We start from the raw sequence: 9,274 nt of genomic DNA on the forward strand, positions 1-9,274 counted from the left end.
GAGAGAGAAAGAGAGAGAAGTGCACTATTGTCCTCAAATCTCTTGTGACAATATAATGATCAACAATGAGAATGATAAGAGGATTCTCTCATTCCTATATATATATATATATATGAGAGGTAAGGGAGGCCAACAAGATATATATGGTTTTGGATTTAAGAGATCTGTGGTTTGTACTTTTTGAATCTTCAACCGGAGAATCCACAGTAAGCGTATTTTTGCACCAACGTTTCAAATCCCAAATGGGATCCATCATCAGGGTTATGAGAATGATGATAAAAGAAGAGCAGAATGGAATAAATTCTTAAGTAATCTCACACATGTGGAGCACTTCAAGAGTGCACGCGTCAAGTTCCTTTCAATGTTACAATATATATTTATACATGCCAAAGCATCCAATACCATGGACCGAAAACCATCATGTCCAAAACCATGTGCGAAAACCATGCACAAAACCATAGGTAGGTCTGTCCAACCTAATATAGGGTCCAAACAAAATTTCCCCGGGGCGCTGCCCCGGACCCTGTAGAGGGGGGCTACCCACCCCCCTTAAACCCCCTGTGACCCCCCCATTGTGCAATCGGCACAACGAAAGGGGGGCTCCACCCCCCCTCTAACCCTCCGGTTAACTAGGTAGGTTAGTCGTGGAAAGAATATAACACAATCCAAAATTCTCCCACTTGTTGTTTTGTTTCCACAAGGGAGCTTAGTCATTTATCCATCCCTGCAACGCCCATTGTTTCTCTACACCAAGAGAACTTCTTAGAGCTAACAGATTTTGTCAATGCATCTGCAGTATTCTTCAAAGTGTCCACCTTTACCAGCAACACATTTTTGTCTTCTATCATATCCCTCACAAAATGATACTGAACATCAATGTGCTTTGTCTTTGAATGGTAAGCATGGTTCTTTGCCCTGAAAATTGCACTTTGGCTGTCACAATCTATCCTTATAGCTCCCTGTATTAACCCCATACTTGAACACAATCTCTGCAACCAAATTGCTTCCTTGCTTGCATGAGTGGCTGCCATGTATTCTGCCTCTATAGTTGATAGTGCAACTACAGATTGTTTCTTACTCATCCAACTGAATACACCTCCAAATAGGTTAAACACATACACAATTATAGATCTTCTCTGATATAGATCTCTAGCCCAGTCTGCATCAACAAAGCCACGAACATCCAAAACTCTGTCCAATCCTGGACTTCCTTGGTAGCACAAACCATAATCACTAGTGCCACGCAAATACCTGAAAATCCGCTTCACTACTGTCCAATGCTCCTTCCCTGGTTTTGACATAAACCTGCTCAATACTCCAACTACATGTGCAATGTCTGGTCTAGTCCAGACCATCGCATACATCAGACTACTGACTGCACTTGCATATGGAACACTGGACATGTCCTCTTCCTCTTCTTGTGTCTTAGGACACTGTTCAGTAGATAGCTTTACACCTACAGGAATAGGAACCTTCACTGGTTTACAAACCTGCATATTAAACCTTTGCAATATTGTCTCGACATACTTCCTCTGGTTTAACCAGATCTTCCTCTTTGCCTGATCTCTTTTAATTTCCATGCCCAAAATATAGTTTGCAGCACCAAGACCTTTCATGTCGAATTTGGAGGACAATTAGGTCTTCAAATCCTGGATAATTTCTTTGTCATTTCCAACCAGCAACATATCATCCACATATAAGACCAGATATATAACACGGTCACCAATTAATTTAAAATACACACAGTGATCTGCTTTGCTTCCAGTGAAGCCAAGTCCCCATATAAGTGTATCAAATTTCTGATACCACATCCTTGGTGATTGTTTTAACCCATACAAAGACTTCTTTAACTTGCATACCAGTTCTTTCTTACCCTTCACCGCAAAGCCTTCAAGTTGCTTCATGTAGATCTCCTCTTCTAGATCCCCGTGAAGAAATGTTGTCTTCACATCCATCTGTTCTACCTCAAAATCAAAAGCAGCAACAACAGATAAAAGTAATCTAATAGAAGCTACCTTGGCAACAAGAGAAAAAATATCACCAAAATCAATTCCTGGCACCTGGGAATAACCTTTTTCTACCAACTGAGCTTTGTATTTCTCCACCTTTCCTTCTGCATTTGTCTTCTTCTTGAACACCCATTTGCTGCCAATGGGTTTCCTTCCAGCCGGCAACTCCACTAGATCCCAAACCTCATTTTTGTGCAAAGATGTCATTTCATCAACCATGGCCTCTTTCCAGAGTTTTCCATCCTTTGAGTCTACTACTTCCTTCACAGTTCTGAGACCATCATCAGTAATAGATAAAGCAAAATTTGACTAGAAAGTAGATGCACTATACCTTTCTGGCTGTCTTCTTTCTCGAACTGATCTTCTCACAACTGAAGTTTGTGGATCTTCATCTTCTGATTCCTCTTCTGTTGTAGAGTCTGATTCTTCCTCCTTTAGCTCAAACTCTATCTTCTCAGGTTCCTTTGATGGGACTTCATGTTTAATAACATTTCTTTCCTCTCTAAACACCACATCTCAGATGTACACAACCTTCTTTGTTACTGGATTCCAAAGCTTATAACCCTTTAAACCATCCTTATACCCAATAAAGATGCACTTTTCAGAATTACTATCCAACTTTGTTCCTTTCTCCTTTGGAACGTGTGCATATGCATCACATCCAAATACCCTCATATGTGAAAGAGAGGGTTTCTTACCAGTCCATACCTCTTGTGAAGCCTTATCCTCCAACGTTGATGAAGGTGATCCGTTGACTAAGTAACATGTTATCTCCACCGCCTCTGCCTAGAATTCCTATCCTAATCCAGCACCACTGAGCATGCTTCTTTCCCTTTCCATCAACGTCTTGTTCATTCTTTCTGCAACTCCATTTTGCTCAGGTGTGTATGGAGTAGTTTTTTGTCATGCTATACCACACTTCTTACAGAATTCTTCAAATTCCTTGCTACAAAACTCTCCACCGTTATCTATCCTCAGCACCTTTATCTTCTTCTCTGTCTGGTTTTCCACTAGAGCCTTGAATTCTTTAAACCTGTCAAAGACTTCAGATTTATTCTTGAGGAAATGTATCCATATATTTCTTGAGAAGTCATCTATAAATGATACATAGTACATAGACTTACCCAGTGATGGAACCTTCACAGGTCCAAGCACATCATTGTGCACAAGCTCTAATATATGTTTCGCCCTCTTACCACCAGAGGGGAAACTCACCCGATTCTGCTTCCCATATACACAATTTTCAAAAAAATCAAAATCCAGAGAGCTATTAGTCATACCTTCTACCATACCTTTACCATGAAGTATTCGAAGGCCCTTCTCTCCAATATGTCCAAGCCTTTGATGCCATAGCATGGTATTTTCTCCAGAGACCACTAGATTTTCTACTCCAATTTCAGGAACCACAGAATTGTTGCACCCATCAATAACAGTGCTACCTTGCAGTTTGTACAAAGTTCCAATCCGAACTCCCCACATCAATGCTAGTGCTCCCTGAACCATCTTGCACGTATCTCTCTCGAGCACTGTTTTTACCCTGCATCATCCAACTTGCTTACAGAAATCAAATTTCTGGCTAATGCAGGAATATGCAGAATACCCGGAATTGTTCTAATCTTTCCACCTTGCAACTTCAACTTTACTTTTCCACGACCAACAATTCTAGCCTTCCTATCATCCCCTAAGAATACATCACCACCATTGTATTTCTCATACTCGCAGAACCGCTTTCTATGGGGAGTGAAGTGAAAGGATGCACCTGAGTCAATCAACCATGCCTCGTGATCTACGTGTATTTGAAGTAGCCAAGTATACATCCCCACCTTCCTCTGAGGTGGTTTTTGTCTCTATAGAAGGATCATCATCAGATCCCTTTCCTTTCTCGGGAGCTTTAGACTTACAGTGCCTTTTATAATGCCCTTCCTTTCTGCATTTCTAGCACACCACCTTTATAAGATTTCCTGGAGATTTAGATCTCCCTCTAGATTTAGATCTCCCACTCGCTGACTTATTTTTGTTTATGTTTTGGGACCGTCCTCATACAGACAAGGCATCACCATGCTGGCTCTCCATGTTTTTTCGTCTCATTTCCTCCGTCAGCAAGGATGAGACTATTTCATCAAACTGCAAGGCAATTGCATTGCTACCTATTGCAATAACCAGACTACTCCACGAATTTGGTAGAGAAAACAACAAGTTGATGCACTTATCTTCATCTGAAATTTTAATATCAACAGATATTAACTAACTTACCATAGTATTAAATGCATTCAAATGGTCTATCACCGAGTCTCCATCTTTCATCCTTAGGTTATACAGCTTTTTTCGTAGAAACAATTTATTCACCAAATACTTAGATTGGTACAAAGTCCCTAACTTGTCCCACTAAGCCTTCGCCATAGCTTCCCCTAATACATTCAACAATACTGAATCTGAGACACACAATCGTATCGTGCTCTTTGCCTTCCGATCCAACTTCTTCTATTCTTCATCAAACACTCCGTTGGTTTAGTACCTGGATCTACCGCGATCCACTAATCTTTATCCACCAACAGATCCTCCATCTTGAGTTTCCATAACTCAAAACTCTGACCATTAAATTTATCGATCTCTATCTTTCCACTGCTCGCCATCTTCTTTCACCACCAGAATCAATCCAGCAGATCTCCCACTAAACAGGGTCTACCACAGGCCCGAGCGAAACCCCTCAGTAACAAAGGTGTCCCCTTGAAGCCAAAATAGCTCTGATACCAAATGTAGTTTTTAACCCCCTACAGAAATTACCTGCATACGAATTCTAAGAACAAAAAATAAACAATGCGAGAGCATAACACATATACACAGAGATTTTCCTCTGGATCCCAAAACCAGGACTACCAGCTTGATTTTTCATTATGTTCCTTTCAATGTTACAATACATATTTATACATGTTGAACCATCCAATACCATGGACCGAAAACCATCGTGTCTAAACCATGTGCGAAAACTATGCACAATACCAAAGGTAGGTCCGCCCAACCTAATATAGGGTCCAAAAAAAAAATTCCCTAGGGCGCTGCCCCAGACCCCGTAGAGGGGGCTATCCGCCCCCCTCAAACCCCCTGTGGCCCCCCCGCTGCGCAATCGGCACAACCCCAGTTAACTAGGCGGGCTAGTCATGGAAAGAATATAACACAACCCAACAATATTCGTATTCATGCCATTTGATAAAGGAGGTATTCTAACCTTACTTCCATAAGTTTGAAATTTATTAGTTGTATTAACATAATCTTATACAATCAATCTAAGATCAATGTCCAATCACATCAATATTAAAAAAGAAGATGAGTAGAACACTGCATTCATAAAGAATGATGACTTGTATGAATAGTTGGTCATATTATTTGCGTTGACTAACACTTCTAGCAAATTCATATTCATGGCATTTAATAAATAAGGTATTCTAGCCATACTTCCATAAGTTTGAGATTTTTTCTCTAGATCATGCTCTTAATTTAATCACACTTCAAAAATCATTTAGATCTTTTTATTACTTGAGAAATGAAGAACTCTAACCATACTCTTACCAAAGTTCGTAATTCTTTATTTAGATCATATTCTCAATTTTAGTCACCCTTGTGGAATCGTTTAAAGATTTTTATAATAGTTTTTTATATCACAAGGGAGGGTGTTTTTATATATTTATGAAATAAGTCTTATTTACGAAGAGTTTATGATGATTTTATATGACAAGACAGAGTGCTCCTATGTGAATTTAGGGAAAGATGACTTGTTTTAAGAAGAGTTACAGTTTCATAGTGTGAGTTCAAATCATCTACAATATTCATCATTGTTTGTTGACGTTTTGAATCCCAAAAAAGATCCATCGTTAGGATAAAAGGTTGAAGGATAGAGATGTAGATTGTCCAATTAAATTCTCATGAGATGCATGACCAAAGGTTGAAGGACAGAGATGTAGATTGACCAATTAAATTCTCATGAGATGCATGATTGAGAAAGGAAGTCAAATGTTAGCGAAAAGAGCCATAAAGATGCAAGAAATTAAAGATGAAAAGAAAAATAAAAAAATCCTAATGAGAAAGTCAAAACTAAAAATTTAAATAAAGATAATAATCATTAATAATAGTAATGAGATATAATAATTTCTAGAACATGTATATAATGCTATAATAAAAACTTAAAATACTAATTAAATAACTAATTAAAATAGTCAATAATAATATATTATCATTAAAAGGATAATTTAATATATTAGGAGGAATTAGAACAAAGCCTTTTAAGTTACAGAGTCATAAAACTAATTATAATCCCAAATATATAAGATAATAGTAACAAGAAGAATAATACAATAAACCAAGTCAATCAATAAAACTAAAGGGAGGAAGAAGAAGGGTAGGAACCAAGACAAATTTAGACAAGGTCAAACCTGCTTTTCCTGAGTCCTTTGTTGCTTGATCAATGGGAGCCAACTCCCACTCACCTCTAAACCCCTGTCTTTGTTTAGATTGTTTCGTTGTTTGATTATGTCATGAGCCTCTCTGAAACAAAATTTGAAATAATGGTCTTCTTTTGGTTTTTTCTATGCAAACATGGCGTCCAGTTTTGATAGAGTGTTCTACTAGGGTAGAGGTGTGTATATGTTCATTATTAGTGTCTACTTCATGTTCTTTCATCCTTACTTGGAAGAAATGACCTGTCTCTCATAAACAAAAAATTTCCACAAGAGAAAGTTATTTTGTAAATTCCTTTGAGTTGGTGATGGTCAATGTTGTCTTTGATATGTCTCATCTTCTAGTTAATTGTTTCCATTGGCTTGAATGAAATTATGATTTCCTTCTTCTTTAGGACAAGTTGCCGCAAAATCTAACAAGTCTTATAGAGAGGTGCTCTATAAGGCAAGCACTAGACTAAGTGACAACAATGAGGTGTGGCCCACTATCACCACAACTACTAACCCATGTTGTTTATAGACTTTCACCAATGGGAGGCTTCTCGGTAAATAGGTCATCTATGAGAGATGTTCTAGGCTTAAAAGGTTTAAGGTGACACACTATGCTCCTAAAGGATGGCTCTACTTAGGTATAAGGCTTAACCAATGAGAATAAGGCAATTCACATCGCTTAAAGAGGCCTAATTTAGGGCACATTGAACCTAGGGCTTAAGTAATAACAAGCAAAATGGATTATCCTAGGATCAATGTACCAAGAAAAGGTTTCTAATCAATGAATATTGGCAACCCAATGGCATATGAAACCTTCAAAAAGTCCCCAAGTTGAAGCTTAGGGAACCTAGGGTTTTCCTAGGGCAAATTAGCTAGGGCAAGAGAAATCAAAGCCGGACATGGATAATTAGCCACCAAGGAAGTTGATTTTGAGGCAACCAAGTCTACTCTTGATGTCGAATCCTTCTACCACTAAAAATTCCTCTTCTAAGAAAATTTTGCTCCAAGCCCTAGTTTAGGTCTCTTGTTCTTAAGAGGATCGATAATAGAAGAGAAAAAGAGAGTGAAATTCAATTTTGTGGATGAAATAAGGTTTGTTCATCGAAATGACAAGGCCAATGCTTAGTCCTTGGGTTGATGGAGTCTATGGATGTTATAGATTCGCTAATTCTTGCAAAAGAGTAAGGATGTTTTGATGCCTTGACACAAAACCCTAGCTATTATCTCTGAGAGGGATCAAAGACACTTAGGAGAGCTACAACAAGAGTTCACCAAGGGGATTACCATTCACATTCCATATATGAGTAATGCATACTATAAGGATATCTAAATTATATACCATTAATATTCAATAATCAATAGTGCAATAGAAAAATCATAGATAACCAATACATTCCATGCATTAGACATAAGATCAAAAATTCATCAATAACAAGTTACACTTACAATAAGAAATGCACACATAATAGACTCTTAATCCAATATAACTTCTCCAATGCTAAGAAAATAGCTCCAATAGACAAAATACTCCATATATCACATCTTCTCCAAGATACAAAGAAGTAAAAAATATCCTAAGAGGATCTAAATTGTCACTAAGTGATGATGATTTCAAATGAATGAGCCTCTCTTATATTTATATGAGGAATAAGACCTAATATTAGCCTAACGACACCCCTAAAACAAGTTTAATCACAAAAAATGTTTGGGTTACAATCCATCCCACTAGCCTCAATCATAAATGCTCTAATAACGCCACATGTGTGAGCTGATAGCCTTCTAGGGTTGACGTCATGAATGAAATGGCATCCAAATGCCATGTCCAAGTATTATAAGGTGTCCAAGGTAATGTAGAAGCATGTAGTAATCAAGATTTTAGGTTTGGCCATCAAATGCACCTCAATAGCTCCCTATGGTCCCAAGATCTATATGGGGCACAACAAAATGGTCTCTATGGGTTTCCAACTGCTCAAAGTGTCCATCTCTTCTCTAATGTTGAGGGTGATGGAAAATTTAACTAGGCTCGGTCTTCATAATTTCTTATGTAATCTTGATTTTTGTATTTGATGTAAAAGAGAAAAATTTATTATTATCTAGCATGGGTTTCATGCTCTAGGTTAATTTATTTATAGGTCAAGCACCCAGTGTGTGCTTCTACGGCTTTGTTATTGAGTCAAATAAGTCAAAGATTCATTATAATATGTAAATGACCCTATTGGGCATCATGTAACAAGTCAAAGGAATTTATGTAAGCCGATTTGTGTCATAAATACCCTCCAAGATCAAGTCAGCCTACAAGAGAGGACAAGTCGGCCTCATGATGATAGTTCGAACTCTAAGGGAAACCTATATATAAGAGGTACTCAACCTCATTTGAAGACACATTCATCACATTCGATTATGCAAGAGAACAAGTTCGATCCAAGAAGGAAAGAAGTCTAAAGAGCCAAAAAAATTAAAAGAAGAGAAGTTGAAATTCTTGAGGACTGTTTTGGGTTAAATCCTCACACATGTGCGAAGAGTTGGGGCATCGTTTTGTTGTAAGCCAAACAGAAATTTCAGACCTCCAAATAAGCTGAATTTTGGTGCCATAAGTATCAAGTTTGCAAGCTGAATTTCGAAGAAGAAAGAAGCAATCCAAGTGGAGGAGAGAGAAGGTCAATTTTACTATCATTTTCTCACACGTGCAAGCTAGGGTTTCTACAATAGAGGCCAAAAATTATAGACCTGAAGCAGTGGTCGAAAATCTAAAGTAGAGGACGAAATCTCAAGTTTTCAAGCTGTTCGACTTGGGTTCACTTTGAGGAAGAGAAGGTTCATCAA

This window comes from Pinus tabuliformis, chromosome 3_1 (genome assembly GCF_031772625.1).
Source record: "Pinus tabuliformis cultivar Carrire ecotype Pingquan chromosome 3_1, CPIR1, whole genome shotgun sequence".
NCBI lineage: Eukaryota > Viridiplantae > Streptophyta > Pinopsida > Pinales > Pinaceae > Pinus > Pinus tabuliformis.